Source organism: Chlorocebus sabaeus, chromosome 1 (assembly GCF_047675955.1).
Source record: "Chlorocebus sabaeus isolate Y175 chromosome 1, mChlSab1.0.hap1, whole genome shotgun sequence".
In the NCBI taxonomy this organism is placed as follows: Eukaryota; Metazoa; Chordata; class Mammalia; order Primates; family Cercopithecidae; genus Chlorocebus; species Chlorocebus sabaeus.
Window position 1 is genome coordinate 83645038 of NC_132904.1, and position 24930 is coordinate 83669967.

General features: G+C 41.2%; 1 long non-coding RNA gene across 1 annotated transcript in view; it reads left to right on the forward strand.

The window, feature by feature from the left end:
- LOC103248177 (uncharacterized) overlaps positions 1 to 24930 on the forward strand; it is a 60129-nt gene that overhangs the window by 28862 nt on the left and 6337 nt on the right. The window contains exons 2-3 of the long non-coding RNA XR_503163.3: positions 8774 to 8869; positions 15576 to 15644. This is a non-coding gene — a long non-coding RNA (uncharacterized lncRNA). The remainder of the gene's footprint in view (positions 1 to 8773; positions 8870 to 15575; positions 15645 to 24930) is intronic.

A 24930-nucleotide genomic window follows, 5' to 3' on the forward strand; every position in this document is an offset into this window, starting at 1 on the left:
CCTGCATCTGGGTTTTAAGAACTCTGTGATTGTAAGTGGATAGGGCTGTCAAGTAGTTGGAAGAAAGTGTGTAGAGACCTGAGGTGACACGGAGTTGATTTGCCAAGAAAAATTATTAGCATATTTATCTGATCATTTGCGTCAATGTGTCTTCTTGGCAAGGAGAAGCATTTGTGCAGGGAACTAGTGAAAGAGGAAGGTTAAAAGAAAAGGAGAGCCCCACAAGGTGAGCAGGAAGTCAAGTGATACTCAGAGAAGCCCATCTGGCTTTGCCATCAAAGGTAAATTGATGGAGATGGAGAACCTAAATGACTGGCCACATTTCCCATGTGTTGTGGGTGACACCCTCTCCTAGAACCTGGGAACTGGGATCCAGGCCTGGAGCTTACTTTGGAACTTGCTGTGGAGGATCATTTTTATTGGGAAGTGTGGTTTGGAAGGTAAAACTGTTGAAGACCATCTCTCTTTGAAGATCAGTGTTTGCTGGCACTCATTGAGGATTTCTGGATACTTGGAAATCTAACAACTGCCTCTTTCCTCACCACAACTAGGTATAAACAATGAATATGTGGGAACTAAGAATTCAAGGATGATGGTCCTCTTAAGGTTTGCTTTGAGTGCAACCATTTAAAACTATAGATAGAGACAGGAGGCAGCCAAGGGTCCCGATGAAACCCTGCCTCCAAGCCTTAAAGCCTGAAGGCTGAAAAACCAGACTGATGGTCCCGGATGACGTGCACCCTTCCCGACTGATTCTCTCTGAATAATGCCCACCTGCGCACTGGGGGAAGAGGGTGGAGCCAGTGGAAGTTCTTGCCATTTGCAGGGGAAGGAGCTTGACCTCTTCAGTTCCTGTGTGGTGACCTGGGAATTAATCTGTGAGGTGGGAGATCTGTTAGTAGGACTCCATCTGACTTTGCTCAGAGTTCCTCTTTCGTTTTTTCCTTTTCACCCAATAAACCCTGCCCTACTCACACTACAGTTGTGTCTGTGTGCCTAAATTTTCCTGGTCGTGTGACAAGAACCTGGTGTTTTTCTACAACACTGTGTCCTCTTAATGTGACTTCATCCAGTCATAGGATGCATGAATAGCTGAAAAGGTATTGCATTAATGGCCAGAAAGTAGGGTTTCAGGAAAACTCTCCTTTAATGTGTGAGATTGGGCAAGCCATTTAACTTCTTTGTGTCTAATTTTCCTTACCTTTTAAATGGAGTTAATAGTATCCTGTCAAAGTAAAATAAAATGATAAGTGGCCAGCCGGGCACAGTGGCTCATGCCTGTAATCCCAGCACTTTGGGAGGCTGAGGTGGGCGGATCACCTGAGGTCGGGAATTAGACACCAGCCTGACCAATATGGAGAAACCCCGTCTCTACTAAAAATACTAAATTAACCGGGCGTGGTGGCACATGCCTGTAATCCCAGCTACTAGGGAGGCTGAGGCAGGAGAATCTCTTGAACTGGGGAGGCGGAGGTTGCAGTGAGCCGAGATCATGCCATTGTACTCCAGCCTGGGCAACAAGAGCGAAACTCCATCTCAAAAAAAATAAAAAGATAAGTGGCCAAGTGTTTTTTAAGTATGCAAACTAAGTCAACCGTGTTACATGAAAAGGATTTGGGAATCTGGGTTTAAATACCAGTTCTCTGCTTTACTACCTGTATAATTTTTTTTTTTTTTTTTTTGAGACAGGGTCTTACTCTGTTGCCCAGGCTGGAGTGCGGTGGCAGGATCTTGGCTCACTGCAACCTCCTCCTCCCCAGATTCAAGCGATTCTCCTGCCTCTGCCTCCCAAGTAACTGGGATTACAGACATGTGCCACCAGGTCCAGCTAATTTTTGTATTTTTAGTAGAGATGGGGTTTCACCATGTTGGCCGGGCTGGTCTTGAACTCCTGACCTCAAGTGATCCGTCCACCTCAGCCTCCCAAAGTGCTGAGATTACAGGCATAAGCCACCATGCGCCAGCCTATAATCTTGGACATGTTTCTTAACTTGTCAGTGCCTCATTTCCTGATCTCTAAATACTTCTCTAAAACATTGTAAAGATTAAAATAATGTATGCAAATAACCTAGCTTATATATGGGCTTTATAAATTCTACTGATTATGATAATGACTCTTACAAGCAAGAAATACATGTTAAGTGCTTGAACTAATACTTAAGTTTGTGCATGGTAAATGCTAATTATTGTCATCATTAATGTTTCTGCCAGAGATGAAAAACCATCTAGAGGCAAAATTCCTCTCGCCTCTCAAAAATGATTGAATAAAACAGCAGTGAATCCACTGTATGCAAAGCAATCTGAGCTTCATTGGACCTGGAGCTTTTTCTACCACCTCCGGAAGTCCTGTTTCACAAGAGTTTATTATTATTGTTATTATTATTATTGTTATTCAAATGGGAACTGTGAAGGGAATAAAACCACTAGTAATATTTAATGCATAGGCAAAACCCAATCTGAGGATAAGCTTTGGACATGATTCCTCAGCAATAACTCAATAGCAACCACAGCCCCGCCAGAATAATGTTCTGCCAGGAACCTCAGGGCCAGGGTGGTGTCCTTCCACCAGCTCACCACAAGAGATTGTACCAAGGCAGAGGAATACAAGGAGCCCACATTGTAAAAATTACAGGATAAAGAAGCGGAAGTTCAAAATACTCATAAGACAGAATGTATAATAATCTCATCATAACGTCTATAACTGCTAAAAGAGAACTGATTTTACTGGCTTACTTTATCCAGTAAAAACTTACGATAGGGTAACAGGATTGGTATAGACTTGCTAGAAAGCTAATAAAATACCTAGCTATTTATTTTTCTAACTCAAAGGTATAATGGTTACACCTAAATTTTTTTCTTTCCATTACATCTTTCTGAAGGCAGTTCTATTTTTCTGTTTAATGAGGTCCTGCAAATATAAACAAAAAGTATAATATATAAAAAAATCAAGCAATAACTTCACATGTTATGTGAATAATTTTATCCCCAAGAGCTAAAAATAATATAAATTCCCTATTATATATTATAAATATTTTAATATTGAATTAAAAATGGAAACCCGAGTCTTATACTATATGTATGTGAGTATTAAAAATGTTCAAAAGACAAACATTGAATACAGACAATAAAATAACTTACCTAAAGTAATTTCTTACCTCAAATTCTGGCTGTTAACCAATTTATGTGACATTTTGTTGACATAAGACATTAGTGTTAGGAAGGAGGACTTCCTGATGGTGATTTTTCACTGGCTTGGGCAAGGTATTTTGCAGGGGAATGAGTGGACTGATCAATAAATTTTGATGCTAACTGAGATGGCTTATCAGCCTTTGCCAGATTTCTTTCTTGGATCAAGATGATGAAATAATAATGCAAGTCAATCTTGCTTTTCCCACCCTCCAAAGCCCTTAAATTAACATAAATGAAAATTTTAAAAATATTTAGGGTTGACAGACTTAGCAAAAATTAAAACAACACTGGACACAGTTAAATTCGAATTTCAGATCAACAACAGACAATTGTTTAGTATAAGTATGCCCCAAATGCACTATTTTGGACATGTTATATTTTATCTGGTAACCATAAAAACAATAAATTCATATAAATTCATAACACTGTAACATCAGTGGATCATAATTATGTAGAATTTTGGGATTGGATTAGATTGAGTTTGTCCTGCAATTCTACTTTTAGGAATTTATGAAATGAAAAGATAATGTTCATAAAAACATCTGTGTAAGAATGTTCACAGAAGCGTTACTTATAATAGTCAAAAATCTAGAAACAACCAAATGTTTGTCAGCATTATTCTGATAATTTGCCTTTTTAACAAGTTCCGAGGTGCTGCTGATGCTGCTAGTTCAGGCACTATACTTAGAGAACTACTGTTCTAGAGAGATCGATAGCTCACAGTCAGGGTGACTACAAGTCAAAAACAGGAGGGGGTCCTGAGACAAGTGTCAGGATAATTAATTACAGACCTGCATCTGGAACAGCAAAGCCAGTCATGTCCTGGATCCCCCATTACCACCACCACTGAGTAGCCAGCAGCAGCAGCTCTGGACCCTGGGTTAAAACCCCAAGAGACTACCCCTCCATATAATGTTAACTTCCTATTTGGGAGGGATAATGTTGTATGGGGATAGAGAGCTGAGAAAGACAAATACACACTTCCAAAATAGACCCAGGAGAAATAAAAACTATGTCATCTTTGCTTAGGAAAAAAATGTACTGAAGTCTTCCCATGCCAAAGTAAAACCCTACTTATTCTAGTAATGAGGTAGGGAAGGCAAAAGGTCTTCAGCCTGCTTGTCTGCCCCATGCCCATGCTCCCTAAAGTGACATCTTTTGATCAAGCCCCATCCACTTACATGCAGCCACAGCCCCGTTTCTTTTAGGGGAGAGACCTGTTGGGAAAAACAAGTCTGAGTAGCTGCAGAGGAAGCCTGTGCCAGATACCTAAAATCCAAACAGACAACTAGCGATCACCAGACAGATATCAAGATTAAGAAGGAGAAAGAAGAACAAACTGACCAGAGGAAGCAGAGATATCTCAGAGAGCAGAGAACTTGCAAGAAATACTAATTTGTGTACTAGGAGATATTTGAGAGGCTGTCACATTCATAAAAATGGGAACAATCATAGCCTAAGACTGCCAAAGAAATGTAATAGAAACTAAACATGACTGAGGACAGTTTCTCTCCTGTTTTCTTTATAAATAATCATGGTAAGATGCAATAAAATATGCACAAAAACTGCTGAACAGAAAAAGATGTGGCCCTGCCAAAGTAGAGCTGTGGGCTGGCAGGTGGTGCAGCCATGGGATACCTCAAATTGCTCATTAAACTGCAAGTAGATGAAATTCCAGATTTGGTGTGGGAAAGGCATTTTAGGGGTGGCATGTGTAATGTGTGAAAATCGGGTTGTATAAAAGTTGACTATGTGAAAGTTAAGAACCATCTGTGTCCACATTCCACTTGGCTTTCCCCAGAGCTTAGTAATATAAATCTGTCAGCTTAGACTCAGGGTCACCATTACAATAACTGTATCTATATACCACTTCACTACTTATAGTTTACAAACACTTTTACTAATTATTGTATTTAATCATTATCTTGGAAGGTAGCTAATATATCCTTATTCTACCCTTGAGGTAATAGAGGCAACCAGCAATTTTTATCTAAAACCTTCCAGGAAATATAGAGACTGGTCAGGCATTTTGCAAACTGCTTCCCAAAGAATGATCTGCAAATTGTTGATTCCAAAAGACAATAGTTCTCAAACTTCAATGTGCATCAGAATTGCTTCAGGGCTTGTACACGCACACACATACATACACACACACACACATACACACATTGCTGTCTCTCCTCCCTCTTTGGTTTCTGGATTCAGTAGGAGCCTGAGAATTTGAATTTGAACAAATTCCTAAGTGATGCTGCTGCTGCTCCTGCTGATCTAGGGTCAACATTTCATGAACCACCATCATAAGATGCTCTCTGAAGAAAGGGTTCCGTGGTTAAATTGAGGCATATTTGTCATGTAATGGCATTAGCTCTGCAAGGGAAAGAGTAGGAAAAATGGAAATAGGTATACTAGAATAATAGGATTATGAATGATTTTTACTTGAAAAATCTTTTTACATACCATGAGTTTATCTTTTAAACTAAAATGGAGAGGGAGGATATAATATACTGGAAAATGACTAAAATGAAAGATAATGCACAAAACTTAACAAAAAATTCTTAATGATCTGGAAAAATGTTTATGATGTACCATATGATCTAACCATAGATACGAAAATAAATATATCTTTTTCCATGAAACAGAGAGAGAGAACAAAAAACTAGAAGGAACTGCTCCAAAATGTGTGCAGTGATTATCTTTGGACTTTTGGGTTTATGCATAATTTTTAGTTACTAGAAAAATACACCTATATTTTTTTCTAAAAAGATGCTTAGAGTCTGTAGGAATTCCAGTTTTGTTTTTTTTTTTTTTGTTTTTTTTTTTTGAGACGGAGTCTCGCTCTGTCGCCCAGGCTGGAGTGCAGTGGCCAGATCTCAGCTCACTATAAGCTCTGCCTCCCGGGTTTACGCCATTCTCCTGCCTCAGCCTCCAGAGTAGCTGGGACTACAGGCGCCCGCCACCTCGCCTGGCTAATTTTTTTTTGTATTTTTTAGTAGAGACGGGGTTTTACCGTGTTAGCCAGGATGGTCTCGATCTCCTGAGCTCGTGATCTGCCCGTCTCGGCCTCCCAAAGTGCTAGGATTACAGGCATGAGCCACCGCGCCCGGCTCCAGTTTTTAAGAGGAAAAGAAAATCTCTGCTTTTGAAAGCCTACCTTTAAAATTCCACCCCCTTTGTTTAAGCAATCTCTCAAATAGAATTATACTTCTTGTAACATAATTCATATAAAAGGCAATTTGTGGTGATTTAGTAGTGCAAAAAAGGATTATACCATTAAATCAACTAGTGTCAAATTACCACATTTCATCACATATAGGCTATAATTAAGGCAAGTCTAAACTGGACTAATCTTTTTTTCCTGCTTCCCACAATAATCTGGTTTTGTCGACTTCTCTACTATTTTTTTTTTTTTTTTTTTTTTTTTTGAGACTGAGTCTCAGCTTGTTGCCCGGGCTGGAGTGCAGTGGCACGATCTTGGCACACCGCAACCTCCACCTCCCGGATTCAAGCAGTTCTCCTGCCTCAGCCTCCCAAATAGCTGGGATTACAGGTGTGCACCATCATGCCCAGCTAATTTTTGTGTTTTTAGTAGAGACAGGGTTTCACCATGTTGGCCAGGCTGGTCTCAAACTCCTGACCTCAAGTGATTGACCCGCTTCGGCCTCCCAAGGTTCAGGGATTACAGGTGTAAGCCATTGCACCCAGCCTTTCCTACTACTTTTATGTATTTTGCCCAACCGTGTTTGAAAACTGCCTCAAACTTACAGGCCAATCTCTGATATTTATACATAACAATGAATGTTTTGTGTATTTCAAAAAAAGAAAGTAAGTAAATCTGTATATGTTGTGGTTTATTGATTGTAACAACTGCATGCTAGAATGGGTTTCCATGGCACAGATTCATACTGTACAAGTTTCAATGTAGAGAAAATATTCTCCATAGAGAACTAATGAATCAATAGTTCAAACATTAGGTTAATTTTTAAAACGTTTTCCAGACACAAATAATATAATTTTTTTGCAATACGTAGCTGAAATCAGACTGAGGCTGATTAAAATGGCCCCAAATTGTTATTTCTATAATATGTTCATGAAAATACCCCTTCAAAAATTCAGGTAAGGCCAGGTGTGGTGGCTCATGCCTGTAATCCCAACACTTCGGGAGGCCAAGGTGGGCGGATCACTTGAGGTCAAGAGTTTGAGACCAGCCTGGCTAACATGGTGAAACCCTATCTCTACTACAAATATAAAAATTAGCCAGGCATGGTGGCATGTGCCTGTAATCCCAGTTCCCCGGGAGGCTGAGGCAGGAGAATTTCTTGAGCCTGGGAGGTAGAGGTTGCAGTGAGCTGAGATCACGCCACTGCACTCCAGCCTGGGTGACAGAGCAAGACTCCGTCTCAAAAAAAAAAAAAAACAAAACAAAAAAAACCAAAAAAAGGGCCAGCCGTGGTGGCTCAAGCCTGTAATCCCAGCACTTTGCGAGGCTGAGGAGGGCAGATCACGAGGTCAGGAGGTCGAGACCATCCTGGCTAACACAGTGAAACCCCATCTCTACTAAAAATACAATAAATAAATAAATAAATAAATAAATAAATAAATAAATAAATAAAATAGCCGGGCGTGGTGGCGGGTGCCTGTAGTCCCAGCTACTCAGGAGGCTGAGGCAGGAGAATGGCGTGAACCCAGGAGGTGGAGCTTGCAGTGAGCTGAGATCAGGTCACTGCACTCCAGCCTGGGCGACACAGCAAGACTCCGTCTCAAAAAATAATAATAATAATTTAGTTAATAATGTGTATGTTGGATCTGTTAAGTGCCCAATTCTGTGAGATCTGTGAAATGTTTCCTGCTGTAAAAGAGTTTCTAAATTGGTAGAGATAAAATTTTTACACATGAAGCAATAAGAGACAAATGAAAGTACAGATGAATGGCTCAGGGAAGTTAGTGCACTAACCAAGGGAACACGATCTAATAGGCATACTAGGAGGCATTTGAGAGGTTATCACATTCATAAAACAAAAATAGGAACAATCATAGCCTAGGACTGCCAAAGAAATATAATAGAAACTAAACATGGTTGAGGACAGTTTTTCTCTTGTTTTTTAAATAAATAATCATGGCAAGGTGCAATAAAATATCCACATCTTTCCAAATCATCTTCAAACCTCTTTAAACACTACTGTAGCTGATCGGTGATAGTTCAGAGTGTTCCACAGCGTCGAAATTCTAGAAGGATTTTAAAGTTTACTAAATTCAAATGAATCTTTGCTCCAGGAAGTCTGCAGTAAGGAGGCATTTCTTTTCTTCCTTTTTTATCCTACTGCTACCAGCCTTTAGTACATTTACCATTCCACTGCAAGCAAGTGAGGAAATAGACAAGTGAGAATATCTGCTTAGGGACGTATGGCAGCAAGGATGCCCTTGGCTACAAGTAAAAGAAAAGCCCACTGAGACGTAAATGAAGAGGAAATCTCTTATCTCCCAAGATAAGAAGCACGCCGTGAGGGTGAGTTCTAGATGCATCAGGATTAGAAGCTTCTATGAAGGAACCAGCTCTTTATCTGTACCTATCTTTCTCCATCCTCAGGCTGGTAGCAGAATGGTTGTCATTCCAGGAGGCCCTCCCAGACTGTATCCCAGTGGGTATAGTCCAGTGAAACGACGGGAAAACTATGACCATGAGGTAAATCTGGAGTACCACCTGATTTTTTAAAGTAGATTTTACTGAAACACAACCATGTGCATTTCTTTTCATATCATTTGTGGCTGCTTTCACATTATAGCAGCAGATCTGAATAGTTGCAACAGAGAATTTGAATAATTCTCACAAAGCCAGGCCAAGACAAAGAGACAGCCAATCACTGCTGCTTGTTGTTCATATTATCCTTTCCTATTTCTAATGGCCCATCTATCTGTCCATCCACCAATTTACATGAAGAGAAAATATTCTCCTTAGAGAACTAATGAATCGATAGTTCAAACATTAGGTGAATTTTAAAAACATTTTCCAGACACACAATATAATTTTTTTTTGCAATAGGTAGCTTAAATCATACTGAGGCTGATTAAAGTGGCCCCAAATGGTTATTTCTATAATATGATCTTGAAAATACCCCTTCAAAAATTCAGTTTATAATGTATATGTTGTCATATGCATTAGTATAGAAGTATATATTAGCATATAAATAGTAGGGAAGTAGACAAAGCTAGATTATTGTGGGAAGCAGGAAAAAAAAGATTAGTTTAGACTTGCCATAATTATAGCCTATATGTGATGAAATGTGGTAATTTGACACTAGTTGATTTAATCCTTTTTTGCATTAGTAAATACATATACATAAATACATTTATCTTCACGCCTGAAGTCAGTCTTAGGCAGGAGTGAGAAACCTTGGCAAGCAACCCAGAAAGGGAATGCAGAAGGAGACTTTCATTAGTAGTTACTAGAGAGAGTGTGTTATCTCCAATTTGCTTGACGATCACCTCTGATCTTTTCATACTCGGGCTTTTGCTAAACTAGAATTATTTCTAGTCCTTCCCTTTCCTAGTCTTTCTGAGGTCTTACTTAGAAACTTAAAATTAGGCCAGATGTGGTGGCTCACGCCTGTAATCCCAATACTTTGGGAGGTTGAGGCAGGCAGATAACAAGGTCAGGAGTTCGAGACCAGCCTGGCCAACATGGTGAAACTCCGTCTCTACTAAAAATACAAAAATTAGCCAGGCATGGTGGTATAGGTCTGTAATCCCAGCTACTTGGGAGGCTGAGGCAGGAGAATCACTTGAACGCAGGAGGTGAAGTTTGCAGTGAGCCGAGATCAGGCCACTGCACTCCAGCCTGGGCAACAGAGCAAGACTCTGTCTCAGAAAAAAAAATAATAATTAGCCAGGCGTGGTGGCATGTGCTACTTGGGAGGCTGAGGCAGGAGAATCCCCTGAACCTGGGAGGCGGAGGTTGCAGTGAACCGAGATCACGCCACTGCACTCTAGCTGGGCCACAGTGTGACACTCTGACTCTAAATAAATAAATAAATAAATAAATAAATAAAATGAGAATGAAACTAGAGATAACCTTTAAAAAATATTCCAGCTGAGGGACTCTTTTTTTTTTCTTTTTAGATGAAGTCTCACTCTGTTGCCAGGCTGGAGTGCAATGGCGCAATCTTGCCTCACTGCACCCTTCACCTCCTGGGTTCAAGCAGTTCTCATGCCTCAGCCTCCCCAGTAGCTGGGACTACAGGCACCACCACACCCAGCTAATTCTTGTAGTTTTAGCAGAGATGGGGTTTTACCATGTTGGCCAGGATGGTCTCAATCTCTTGACCTTGTGATCCGCCCACCTTGGCCTTCCAAAGTGCTGGGATTACAGGTATCAGCCACCGTGCCTGGCCCTGCTGGGGGACTTATTTTTAAAAGGAGCTTGTGTAAAATGTTAATACTTATCATAATGGGAATGATACCAATTTTACATGAAACAAGATGTGAAAAGAACCATCATTTATTGAGCATCTGCTATATGCCACATGATTTGTATATTAACTTCAGTCAATATTCACAATAAGCCTATGACATATTAAAATTCTCTGGTGATAGATCTGGCTGGAAAATGCAGAAAATCTGACTACAGTGGATTGCAATTTATGGGATTAGTAGTCCACCAGTATCCACCACTAGGTGGTGCTGATATTGATGCAGCTTCTCAGTGATTACATTGAAAAACCTACCTCTATCTGCATAACTATCCTTAGCAAGTTAACATTTGGCTTTGTTCATGTCTCATAATTGCAAGATGGCTACAGTAGCTCCAGATATTACATCCACATTAGAGGTAGAATTGAGAGAGGCTGGGCGCGGTGGCTCACGCTTGTAATACCAGCACTTCGGGAGGCCTAGGCAGGTGGATCACATGAGGCCAGGAGTTTGAGACCAGCCTGGCCAACATGGTGAAACCTCATCTCTACTAAAAATACAAAAATTAGCTGGGCGTGGTGGTGGGCGCCTGTAATCCCAGCTACTTGGGAGGCTGAGGCAGGAGAATGACTTGAACCCAGGAGGCAGAGGTGCAGTGAGCTGAGATTGTGCCACTGCACTCCAGCCTGGTGACAGAGCAAGGCTCTGTCTCAAAAACAAACAAACAAACAAAAAAATTAGCCAGGTATGCTGGGCGCCGTGGCTCACACCTGTAATCCCAGCACTCTGGGAGGCCCGCCTCCCAAAGACCATCCTGGCTCACATGGTGAAACCCCATCTCTACTACAAATACAAAAAAATTAGCCGGGCAAGGTGGCACACGCCTGTAGTCCCAGCTACTCAGGAGGCCGAGGCAGGAGAATGGCTTGAACCCGGGAGGTGGAGCTTGCAGTGAGCCGAGATCGCGCCACTGCGCTCCAGCTTAGGCGACAGAGCGAGACTCTGTCTCAAAAAAAAAAAAATTAGCCAGGTGTGACTGGGCTTGGTGGCTCATGCCTGTAATCCCAGCACTTTGGGAGGCCAAGATGGGCGGATCATGAGGTCAGGAGTTCGAGATTAGCCTGGCCAACATAGTGAAATCATGTCTCTACTATAAATACAAAAATTAGCTGGGCGTGGTGGTGGGCACTTGTAGTCCCAGCTACTTGGGAGGCTGAGGCAGGAGAATTGCTTGAACTCGGGAGGCAAAGGTTGAAGTGAGCTGAGACCATGCTACTGCATTCCAACCTGGCCAACAGAGCGAGACTGTGTCTCAAAAAAAAAAAAAATTAGCCAGGAGTGGTGGTGTACATCTGTAATTCCAGGTACTCGGGAGGCTGAGGCACGAGAATTGCCTGAGGCACAAGAATTGCTTGTACCCAGGAGGCGGAGGTTGCAGTGAGCTGTGATCACATCACTGCACTCCAGCCTAGGCGACAGAACAAGACTCTGTCTAAAAAAAAAAAAAAGGTAGAATTGAGGAAAAAGGATAAGGCCATACCCCAGAAACCCCATCATCAGACTTCTACTTAGGTATTATTGACAACAAATGTGTCACATAGAGACCCTTAGTTACAAAGGAGTCAGAGAAAGTAAGGGATGGGATTGTCAGGGTTGTGTTAGATTAGGGATGGACAAACGATAACCAAATCTGGACCACTGCCTGTTTTTGTAAATAAAGTTTTCTTGCACCATATCGATACCCATGCATTTACATATTGTCTACGGTTGTATTCACACTACAGTGGCAGAGTTGTGACAGAAACTGAATGGCCTGCAAAGTTTAAAATAGTTACTCTCTGGCCCTTTTCAGGAAAATTTGCTGACCTCTGCCTTAAACCACTTGTGAGCCATCATCTAGATTAGGCACTTCCCTCCCCCAAACAAAACTGGGAGAGCTTCTGATAGCAAAAAGAAGGGGACATTGTCACTGAGTAGGTCACTGACATTATCTGCCACATGTAGCTGTTGTTACCTGTTTCAGATGAGGAGGATCAGAAAAGTTATGTAACTTGCCCAAAGACACAAGTTGAATGAGGGCAGTCCTAATTTCAAGTTTAGATTCAAAGTTGACTTCATGTCCTTTTGATCACATCATAGTTTTGTGAGCTTTCTCATCTGTGAAGGAGCTGTGAGACAGCCACCTATTATTCAATGCAGCCCTTCAATGAGTTGTACAAAAGGACAGAAAGCTAATGAATCTATCTAAATAGGTTCACAATACAATTATTTACTTTTAAACTGCATTTCAATGTTCGCTTTGTGGAGTCAAACTCTGTAAAATATTTGAAGAGATTTCATTCTGAGCCAAATATGAGTGACCATGGCCCATGACACAGGCCTCAGAAGGTCCTGAAAACATGTGCCCAGGGTTGTCGGGGAGCAACTTGGTTTTACACATTTTAGGAAGGCATGAGACATCAATCAAATACATTTAAGAAATACATTGATTTGGTTCAGAAAGGCGAGACAACTCAAAGCGGGTTGGTGGCGGGGGGGCTTCCAGGCTATAGGTAAATTTAAACCTTTTCTGGTTGATATTTGGTTGTTTACCTAAAGACCTGGGATCATAGAAAGAAAATGTTCAGGTTAAAAATAAAAGATTGTGGAGACCAAGGTTCTTTTGAAGTCTTATAGTGGCTGCCCTTAGAGACAATAGGTGACAAATGTTTCCTATTAAGATGTTCAAAAGGTGCTAGACTTTTAGTTAATCTCTTTAGGACTGGGAGGACATGGCCGGGCATGGTGGCTCACGCCTGTAATCCCAGCACTTTGGGAGGCCAAGGCAGGCGGATCACGAGTTCAGGAGATGGAGACCATCCTGGCTAACACGGTGAAACCCCGCCTCTACTAAATATATAAAAAAATTAGCCGGGCGTGGTGGCGGGCACCTGTAGTCCCAGCTACTCAGGAGGCTGAGGCAGGAGAATGGCGTGAACCCAGGAGGCGGAGCTTGCAGTGAGCCAAGATCGCACCACTGGACTCCAGCCTGAGACTCCATCTCAAAAAAAAAAAAAAAGGGATTGGGAGGACCTGGAAGAAAAAGATCTAGCTATGTTAATAGAGATTCCTTACAGATGCAAATTTTCCCCACAAAGGACAGCTTTGCAGGGACAATTCAAGATAATGGCAAATAAACATGTTTTGGGGTAAAATATATTTATTTTCTTCCTTGTCTCATAATGTTTGGCCAGAGTCAGGTTGGAAAGCAAGTCATGATATATAGAGTTAAATAAAACCCATCTGACGAGAATTTAGGATTTCTAGGGCATGACTGCCCAGACTCCTTAGATAAAAATTTGGGCAAGATTAAAAAATCAAAGTTTAGTCCTCAGTTTCCCATTTGGTTCTCTTTCCCTTACATATAAACACAGGCTATAATAACCTGAGCTACTTTAGAAAAGTTTTTTATTTTTATTTATTTATTTTTTATTTTTATTATTTTTTTTGAGATGGAGTCTTGCTCTGTCACCCAGCCTGGAGTGCAATGGGGCAATCTTGGCTTACTGCAACCTCTGCCTCCTGGATTCAAGCAACTCTGCTGCCTCAGCCTCCCGAGTAGCCAGGACTACAGGCACGCACCACCACAGCTAGCTAATTTTTTGTATTTTTAGTAGAGACGGGGTTTTACCATGTTGGCCAGGCTGGTCTCGAACTCCTGACCTTGTGATCTGCCCACCTTGGCCTCCCAAAGTGCTGGGATTACAGGTGTGAGCCACCATGCCCTGCCTAGAATAGGTTTTTTAAAAATTATTTTTCTCCCCAGTACTTCACATATACCTAACACACAATAAGGACTCAAGAAAAGTTTGTTATACTCCATACTCCACTATTGTCTCATACAAAGTAAACATATAACATAATTTCATGTGTTATCTTCCCAATGAGGCTGTGAATTACATCTGTGGATACCCACTCTGCACTTAACATATGCAAAATGAATAAATGACAACCCCAACCCTCACCATTGGCCCCTTAGAACTGAAAATAATGGCAGTTGCAGTGTTTAAGGGCAACATGAATGGCTAGCCACCTTTGGCCTGCCTGGTCGGTCTCATCTATGTGTGATGGCAGCAGCATCTATATGGAGCTCAGACCTCAACTTTGGGCTGTCTCTGAACCTTCATTTCCTCTGCAACCTGGAAACAGCAGCACAGGTGGTAAGAGAGCTAAGAACAGCATGATCAAGACAAAGGAAAAGAGCAAAATTTTGAGAGGAAGAAGAGGAAAGCTTTAGAATATTCATTTTTCTTCATTTTCCTCTCTCCATTCTCCATAACTCAATCAAGGGGATCTGGAAGAAACCACTTCCCCTCTTCCTGCCTTCCATTTCAAGTTTCTGAAGCTTCTTCAAATTTATTCTGTCTCTCTCTCTCTTGCCTGCACGTCTTAGCCATGCCTGGGAGAAACTTCTCTTCCACTCTGCCGCACCACTGTCAAGCTAACCTTTCTTCTAAGATTTTATTTTAGAGTTAACATCCTCCAAAAAGCCTTCCTCAAGAGTTGAAGATATCCCTAATATCACAGTCATGGTATCATGCACCCTGGACCTTATTGTCTGTCTGCCTGTTGTACCTTGTATTAGTCTATAAGCAAAACCTATAAGAAGCCACATCTGGCTATTCTATGTACTCAAAAAATAATTGGCAAGTGAAAGAATGAGGAAGAGGAGAAAAAATTCAGAAGGCCCCTACCCTTTCCAATGGGTCAAGTCAGGAATTTCCTACCTGCATGTGATTCCCTGTGTCCTAGAGGGTTTTATTTACACCTCAGACCTTGGAAACTGTTAACCAGAGTCTCTGTTTGGAGATCTTATCTGTGTGCTTCTCCATGGGTGTTGTTTCCCCCTATCTCTCTAGCCATGCATTCCTCAGCTCTTTAAGTGGTGGAGCCTGTGCCTGGATACAGTGCAAAAGCTACAGTGTAATCTTGCTTTCTTTCAGGGCCACTGACCAGGGGAAACAAAAACTGGACTGATTGAGCTCTCCTGATGTAGACCAGCCAGTGGCCCTGTAAGTTTCCTTCTGTGTTTAAAATTCCTTATCTGACATTGCTAGCTGATCAGCAGGCCCACAGGTCAACTGAGGGCTTATCTCCGGGGCTGGAGCTTCAAAGAGACACATGCACACCACTCCCCTGGGTCAGATGGGCTGTGTCACAGGGAGTTGGTAGTAATTTGGGATCAGTTAACTTAACACACGTAACACAACCCATTAATTTTTTTTTTCAAAGAGCAAAGTTTATTTTACTTTTTCCCATTATGAAAGTCATCAATGCTCATTATTGAAAATTTGGCAAATAACAGTGGAAAGAAAAAAATTCCTTAATAGTTTAGTATATTTGATGTATTTATCTTTAATCTTTTACTATGTTATCTCTTTAATAGTTGTGATTATATACTTTTTGTAAAAAAATGTATATTTGTATTGTGGCTTTTTAAAAATTTAAAAACATAACAAATATTTCCCTAAATTTCTACATTGTTTGGGTAAACAATTTTAATAGCTGCATAATTGTTTATATATAGCATACTTTAACTGTTTCCTCATTGTTAAGTATTTAGGTAGTTTTCAATTTTTTTTTTTTTTTTTGAGATGGAGTCTTGCTCTGTTGCCCAGGCTAGAGTACAGTGGCACAGTGTCAGCTCACTGCAACCTCTGCCTTCCCAGGTTCAAGCAATTCTCCTGCCTCAACCTCCCGAGTAGCTGGAATTACAGGCACACACCACCACGCTCGGCTAATTTTTAGTAGAGATGGGGTTTCGCCATGTCAGCCAGGATGGTCTCGATCTCCTGACCTTGTGATCCACCTGCCTCGGCCTCCCAAAGTGCTAGGATTACAGGCGTGAGCCACCGTGCCTGGCCATGCCCGGCTAATTTTTTGTATTTTTAATAGAGAGGTTTCACTATGTTGGCCAGGCTGGTCTCGAATTCCTGACCTCAGGTAATCCATCCACCTCAGCCTCCCAAAGTGTTGGGATTACAGGCGTGAGCCACCGCACCCGGCCAGCCCCATCTTCTTTTGTGTTGGCCTTACAAGGCTGTATAGCATGGTACAAGGCATTGGTTTAGTGGTTAAGAGAAAGAAAGATAGCATCAAACACACCTAAGTTTGTGTACATCTCAGCTTTGCTACCTGTCTGACCTTGGTGAACTTACTTCCCTGAGCTTCACTTTCATATTTCTAAAATAAAATAGGAGTAGCAATAATAGTACCTGCAACAATCCAAATGTCCTTTACCTGGTGAATGGACAAACAAAATATGATACATTCATACAATGGAATATTATTCAGTTATAAAAAGGAAGTATGATATGTACCACAATAGAGATAAACCTTGAAAACATTATGCTAAGTGAAAGAAGCCAGGCACCAAAGATCATATATTTTATTCCATTTAGATGAAATGTACAGAATAGGCAAATCTATAGAGACAGAAAGGAGATTAGTGGCTGCTTAGAGTTTGGGAAGATGGGGAAAGTGAGGGATGATAACTAAAGAATACGAAGTTTCTAGTTAAGACTTGCATGGTTTACACTGATGGATGGTGCTAAAGTTGTGTGCCTGCATCTTTGTTGCAAGGGAGACTGGGAATTTGAGTTCAATTTTTCTAAATTGAGAAATTTGCCACTTAAATATGAAAATTTTAGGCTAGGCGCAGTGGTTCATGCCTGTAATCCCAGCACTTTGGGAAGCTGAGGCAGATGGATCACAAGTTCAGGAGTTCAAGACCAGCCTGGCCAAGATGGTGAAACCCTGTCTCTACTAAAAATACAAAAAATTAGCTGGGCGCTGTGGCAGGTGCCTGTAATCCCAGCTACTTGGGAGGCTGAGCAGGAGAACTGCTTGAACCTGGAGGGGCGGGGGTTGCAGTGAGCCGAGATTGCGCCATTGCACTCCAGCCTGGGCAACAGAGTGAGTGAGACTCCATCTCAAAAAAGAAAAAGAAAAAAGAAAATTTCTCCTAACATAGAAATGTTAATCAAAAGACAATGGGCAGTCATGATTATAATCAGATGCCTACAACAAGGACAAGGCATAGACTCCTAGAGAACCCAACATCATAGGGGCAAACAGGGGAAGAGGATCCAGAGAAGAGTACAGAGAAGGCAAGGTAGTAGTATAGATGGAAAGAAAATCCAAAAAGAAAAAACAGTCAGAAAGTAGACTAAATAATTTTAAGGAGGGAGTTATCAAGAGTGTTAGTATACATAGGTCAAATCAAATAAAGACTGAGAATTATCCATTGGTGTTAGCCATTAGGAGGTCATTCATACCTTTAGTATGACTAATTTCAGTGGGCTAAAATGGAAACTGGAGATGATGACATAAAAACATACACTATCTCAAGACCTGGGGATCTAATCTCAACATGTATTTGTTTTAATAAACATCATCATTTTCAATCCTTGTAAAGCCTTATGAGGAAGGGACTATTATTACCCCCATTTTACAGATGAGCAAATAGACTTGGAGATGAAAGGTCACCTCTGGGTCTCACAACCAGACTTGTCTGACATCAGAGTTAGAAAGAACTCAACCACTAGATCACACTGCCAGTACTTTATAATAGCTGTGGGTTTTAGGACAATCCCCAGAATCAGAGATTCTCAGAATGGAAAGGAATTTGAACTCGGTTCCTTTTGGTTCTACTTCAGTAGTTCTTTCTTAGATCTGCAAAGCCAGAATATGTCTCTACCCTTGTCTGCTCATTATATTATGTTTATTCCTCTTTTATATTTGGTTTTGAATCCATTTCCTTCTCTATGATTTCTTTTTGTTTTTTCATAGAGGTAGGGTCTCACTATGTTGCCTAGGCTGGTCTTGAACTCCTGGGCTCAAGTGATCCTCTCACCTTGGCCTTCCAAAGTTCTGGGATTACAGGTGTGAGCCGCTGTGCCCAGCCTTTTTTTCTTTTTTCTCTGAGGAATTACCCATTATCTGAACCTTGGTCCATTGCTTTGATAAATGCTAACCTCACCTCTGTCTCCAGGGCTAGGCAAGTTACTCAGACTTGCCCAGTTAGAACATGACATTCCTTTGACCACTGTAATAAGTTTAAGGATAAGCTTGCAATCAAATTCAGGCCACTGCAAGTCCTATCCAAGACTTACATCATACATGGGGGAAGAGAAGTTCTATTTTCTGACATTCTGAAATCAGGGAATACATAGAGCTAGGGCTGTAGGAACCACCAGAGTGAGGGCTATACTTTGGAGAGCAGATCCAGAGGTGAAGAGATTTGGGGTCCCAGTGACATTACTTGAGCCTTTTAATCAACCCCCATTTAAAGCCAGACTTTCCTTTCTTTCTTTCTCTCTTTCTCTATTTCTTTGAGATGGAATTTTGCTCTTGTTGTCCAGGCTGGAGTGCAATGGCGCGATCTCAGCCCACCGCAACCTCTGCCTCACAGGTTCAAGAGATTCTTCTGCCTCAGCCTCCTGAGTAGCTGGTATTACAGGCATGCGCCATCCCGGCTAATTTTTTTGGTATTTTTAGTAGAGACAGGGTTTCTCTATGTTGGTCAGGCTGGTCTTGAACTCCCAACCTCGGATGATCAGCCCGCCTTGGCCTCCCAAAGTGCTGAGATTACAGGTGTGAGCCACTGCACCTGGCCGAAGCCAGACTTTTCATAATATAAGTGAATTAATTTTTTTTAAAGCAGGTTCTTGCTATGTTGCCCAGGATGGAGTGCAGTGGTACGATCACAACTCACTGCAGCCTCAACTTCCTGGCCTCAAGCAATCCTTCCACATCAGCCTCCCAAATAGCTGGAACTACAGGCACATGCCACCATGTCCAGCCTTTTTTTTTGTTTGTTTTGGTAGAGGTAGGGTCTCTCTCTGTTTCCCAGGCTGGTCTCAAACTCCTGGCCTCAAGGAATCCTCCTGCCTCGGCCTCCCAACATGCTAGGATTACAGGTATAAGTCACCATGCCCAACCATGAATAATTTTTTAGTTTGTTTAAGTCAGTTTGAATGGAGTTTTCTCTGACTTCATACCAAGACCTAATGCATGGCTTATGACTGCCTGCATAGTATTTTCTCCCCCAGCCGAATTAACTCCAATCCTGCCATATTTCTCTTTATACTCTATCCCCATCAATGCCTAGGATGGTGTCTTGTACATAACATGTGCTCAGTAAATGTCTGATGGAGTTAGTGGATTGAATGTGGGTTGATTCTGCAACATTCCCTAAAAGTTGCTTTAGAAAAGCTTTCTGTCAGCCGGGCGCGGTGCCTCACGCCTTTAATCCCAGTACTCTGGGAGGCTAAGGCGGGCGGATCACAAGGTCAGGAGATCGAGACCATCCTGGCTAACACGGTGAAACCCCGTCTCTACTAAAAATACAAAAAATTAGCCGGGAGTGGTGGCAGGTGCCTGTAGTCCCAGCTACTCGGGAGGCTGAGGCAGGAGAATGGTGTGAACCTGGGAGGCGGAGCTCGCAGTGAGCCAAGATGGCGCTACTGCACTCCAGTCTGGGCGAGAGTAAGAGACTCCGTTTCAAAAAAAAAAAAAAAAAAGCCTTCTGTCTGTAAGTTTGCTGACTGCTGCTTTTGCTTTTGTCTCTTAATCACAAAAGTAATCTGTAGAAGAACTTCCAAATATTTGATCTTTCTGTTTGTTTGAATCCACATTGAACTGAACTTAGTGTAAATATGTACTTGGAATACTCACTACATGCTCCAACAAAACTGATTGGAAGATGCAGAGTGGATTGCTCTGTCGGTGGCTCAGTCAAATGAAATGTTTACTTTCTGCCCTTTGTAAAAAACAGAAAACAAACAAACAAAAACCTGTTTTTTTTTCTCTGGAGCATGAGTCCTTTCACACAAAGCTACTGGCATTCTCTCAAATTAAAAAGGGGTAGAGAAATACGATATTTTTCTGTTTATTACTGTGAAAACGTGGCCTCAATTCTGTACCAGAATGGCCATGAGCTCTTGCTGCTGTGCACCGTTTAGGAACACTGCTCTTTGGGCTAAGCTCATTAAACCTGAAAGACTCAGACAGAAATACTTTTAGAACACATTGAAGAACACTGTGAAATGATGTGCCATAGCTGTGAATGGCTGGAAAATCCTGATTTGCTAGTATTAATAACTGCTGAAAACAAAAAGAAATAAGGAAATAAAAAACAACTGCTGAGATGGCTGTGTCACATTGAAATAGGCCAGGAGAATCTTCTACCATATCTTGATGACAAAAAAACAGTGGAGGAAATGTAGTGAATTGATTATGTTAATATTTCACTTCATCATAACTATAGTGACAGCTGACCCTTACTGAGTACTTATTATATACTCAGTACACTCAGGCACTGTTCCAATCATTTTACACATATCAATAATGAGTAGCGACTATTATTATCCCCATTTTACAGATATGACACTGAGGTATGACATAATTACTTAACTTGCTTGAGGTCACACAGGTTGTAATGGAAGAGCTAGGATTTATACCAGATAGTCTTGATCTAAAGCTTCTATTCTTAACCATGGTGCTTCACTGTTTTTCACAGTATTTGCACAGATAAGTTAATAAGCTTGTAGGAATGTAGGAATACAACCTTTGGGAAAGTCATCTTGCAACACCTATTAAAATTTAAATTACACTTACCTTTATTTTTATATATTTATTTATTTATTTTGAGACAGAGTCTTGATTTGTCACCCAGGGTGGAGTGCAGTGGTGCGATCTCGGTTCACCGCAACCTCCGCCTCCTGGGTTCAAGCCATTCTCCTGCCTCAGCCTCCCGAGAAGCTGGGATGACAGGCATGCACCAACAGGCCTGGCTAATTTTTTTTTTTTTTTTTTTGAGATGGAGTCTCCCTCTGTCACCCAGGCTGGAGTGCAGTGACATGACCTTGGCTCACTGCAACCTCCGCCTCCTAGGTTCAAGCCATTCTCCTGCCTCACCTTCCTGAGTAACTGAAACTACAGGTGTGCACCACTATGCCTGGCTAATTTTTGTATTTTTAGTAGAGACGGGGTTTCAGCATGTTGACCAGGATGGTCTCGATCTCTTGACCTCATGATCCGCCCACCTCAGCCTCCCAAAGTGCTGGAATTACATGGGTGAGCCACTGCGCCCAGCCGATTAATTTTTGTATTTTTAGTAGAGATGGGGTTTCACCATGTTGGCTATGCTGGTCTCGAATTCCTGACCTCAGGTGATTCACTTTGGCCTCCCCAGGTGCTGGGATTACAGGCATAAGCCACCGTGCCCAGCTACACATACCTTTAACCCAACAATCCAGGAACATATTCTACAGAAGTAATAGATATATACTAAAGGATGTACATACAAGAATGTTTATTGTGATATTCTTGATGGTAACTGGAAAATCCTGATGTCCATCAATAAAGGTTGAATTAGCAGCGACACAATCATATTTGGCAGGTATATTTTGAATGAATTGGATCTATATCTATTGACCTGGAAATATATCCACGGTGTTCCATCAAATGAGGAAAGTAAATAGCAGAAACTATATGGAATGTGATTCACTTTTATCAAACAATAAACAAATTATACATATATACACTCATATGTGGTTTCATGAGAATTGAGTGGAATTAGGATACATTGGGCAGAGAGTACTTGGAGGTGGCTGGGGGGAAGAAGTGGGCACAAAAAAGTAAGAAAACATGTAAAGGACCTCTTCAAGGAGAACTACAAACCACTGCTCAGTGAAATAAAAGAGGACACAAACAAATGGAAGAACATACCATGCTCATGGATAGGAAGAATCAATATCGTGAAAATGGCCATACTGCCCAAGGTAATTTATAGATTCAATGCCATCCCCATCAAGCTACCAATGAGCTTCTTCACAGAATTGGAAAAAACTGCTTTAAAGTTCATATGGAACCAAAAAAGAGCCCGCATCTCCAAGACAATCCTAAGTCAAAAGAACAAAGCTGGAGGCATCACGCTACCTGACTTCAAACTATACTACAAGGCTACAGTAACCAAAACAGCATGGTACTGGTACCAAAACAGAGATATAGACCAGTGGAACAGAACAGAGTCCTCAGAAATAATACCACACATCTACAGCCATCTGATCTTTGACAAACCTGAGAGAAACAAGAAATGGGGAAAGGATTCCCTATTTAATAAATGGTGCTGGGAAAATTGGCTAGCCATAAGTAGAAAGCTGAAACTGGATCCTTTCCTTACTCCTTATACGAAAATTAATTCAAGATGGATTAGAGACTTAAATGTTAGACCTAATACCATAAAAATCCTAGAGGAAAACCTAGGTAGTACCATTCAGGACATAGGCATGGGCAAAGACTTCATGTCTAAAACACCAAAAGCAACGGCAGCAAAAGCCAAAATTGACAAATGGGATCTCATTAAACTAAAGAGCTTCTGCGCAGCAAAAGAAACTACCATCAGAGTGAACAGGCAACCTACAGAATGGGAGAAAATTTTTGCAATCTACTCATCTGACAAAGGGCTAATATCCAGAACCTACAAAGAACTCAAAGAAATTTACAAGAAAAAAACAAACAACCCCATCAAAAAGTGGGCAAAGGATATGAACAGACATTTCTCAAAAGAAGACATTCATACAGCCAACAGACACATGAAAAAATGCTCATCATCACTGGCCATCAGAGAAATGCAAATCAAAACCACAATGAGATACCATCTCACACCAGTTAGAATGGCGATCATTCAAAAGTCAGGAAACAACAGGTGCTGGAGAGGATGTGGAGAAATAGGAACACTTTTACACTGTTGGTGGGATTGTAAACTAGTTCAACCATTATGGAAAACAGTATGGCGATTCCTCAAGGATCTAGAACTAGATGTACCATATGACCCAGCCATCCCATTACTAGGTATATACCCAAAGGATTATAAATTATGCTGCTATAAAGACACATGCACACGTATGTTTATTGCAGCACTATTCACAATAGCAAAGACTTGGAATCAACCCAAATGTCCATCAGTGACAGACTGGATTAAGAAAATGTGGCACATATACACCATGGAATACTATGCAGCCATAAAAAAGGATGAGTTTGTGTCCTTTGTAGGGACATGGATGCAGCTGGAAACCATCATTCTTAGCAAACTATCACAAGAACAGAAAACCAAACACCACATGTTCTCACTCATAGGTGGGAACTGAACAATGAGATCACTTGGACTCGGGAAGGGGAACATCACACACCGGGGCCTATCATGGGGAGGGGGGAGGGGGGAGGGATTGCATTGGGAGTTATACCTTATGTAAATGACGGGTTGATGGGTGCAGCACACCAACATGGCACAAGTATACATATGTAGCAAACCTGCACATTGTGCACATGTACCCTACAACTTGAAGTTTAATAATAATAAATAAATTAAAAAAAAAAAAAGTAAGAAAACAAAGACTAAAACAACACAGAACAATAGACATGGCATAATGTCAAATGAAAATGTCAAATATAAAGTTCTACAGTGTTATTGCAAATATCTAGTAATTGAATATGCATTTAAGAAAAGCTGGACAATAGCAAGAACAAATGTTAAACATTAATTTGATTAAAAGGTTATTTTGTGAGAAAACTTTTTCTTGGATTTTGCTTATTTTTTAATATAGATTTTTGTAATAAAGAACCATTAGTAGGGGAAACAAGATTACAAATCATTTTAGGAAACGACTAAGTCTGGAACTCACAGGTGAAATTTTAAGGGCTGGGCACAGTGGCTCACATCTGCAATCCCAGTGCTTTGGGAGGTGAGAAGATCGCTTGAGGCCAGAAGTTTGAGACCAGCCTGGGTAACATAATGAGACACCATCTCTTCCAGAAAAAAATAAAAAATAAAAATAAATTAAAATAAATTAGCTGGGAGTGGTGATGTGTACCTGTAGTCCTATTTATGTGGGAGACTGAGGTGGCAGGTGGGTGGGGGGAGTAAGTGGGCACAAAAAAGGTAAGAAAGGGTAGGTGAGCCTAGGAGTTTGAGGTTACAGTGAGCTATGATCATGCCACTGCACTCCAGCCTGTGAGACAGAGCAAGAATCTATCTCTAAAAAGAAAAAAAAAATGAAATTAAGTACTGTGGTCAACTTATTGCAATGTGAACGTGGACTATGTGAAGTGTTATGGAGGTAGCTTTGCCAAACCTCATGGCTAGGAGCCCAGAAGGAAAAAGTCGAAGCAGCACTGAGCTGATACGAGATCGATTTCCACATTCCTGATTTGTGACTTGCGTGGCCCCAAATCACAGCTGCCTTGGACCTATATATTTATTTGGGTGCCCACTAGCAACTTGAGAGCTTTGGA